Genomic DNA, 448 nt, shown 5'->3' on the forward strand with positions numbered 1-448 from the left:
CACATTAAGTCATAGTGCATTGCAGGTCACCAGATCCACCTTCCTGACCCCAAATGTAGCATCTTTTATATTCCTCTTTAGCTTTATGTCCTTTCAGTCCCTCACCAGAAATAGCCCTTATTGTCCCTCACGAACCCTAGGACACGGAGGGGCACAATAGGACACGCCAGCACTCCTTCAAGCCACCAGCACAGCACTGTATTCACCCAAACACGTCCCAGTCTTGCCGGAGTTACATAGTTGCCTTCTTCATGAATGTCCAGGAAGAAAAGGAAAGAAAAAAGAAGTGATGTCGCACCGTCAGTAAATACTTGAGTGGCTTACGCTGTGAAATTGTAAAAGTTTCCTTCCATTTAAATTAGCAAGCGGGAGGGGCATCGTTTGCTTCCTTTAGTGGTGTCTGGGAGGAATTTGGGACGCAATATCGAAGCCACAGTATAAGGAATGA

This window comes from Portunus trituberculatus, chromosome 45, assembly GCF_017591435.1.
Source record: "Portunus trituberculatus isolate SZX2019 chromosome 45, ASM1759143v1, whole genome shotgun sequence".
Lineage (NCBI taxonomy): Eukaryota > Metazoa > Arthropoda > Malacostraca > Decapoda > Portunidae > Portunus > Portunus trituberculatus.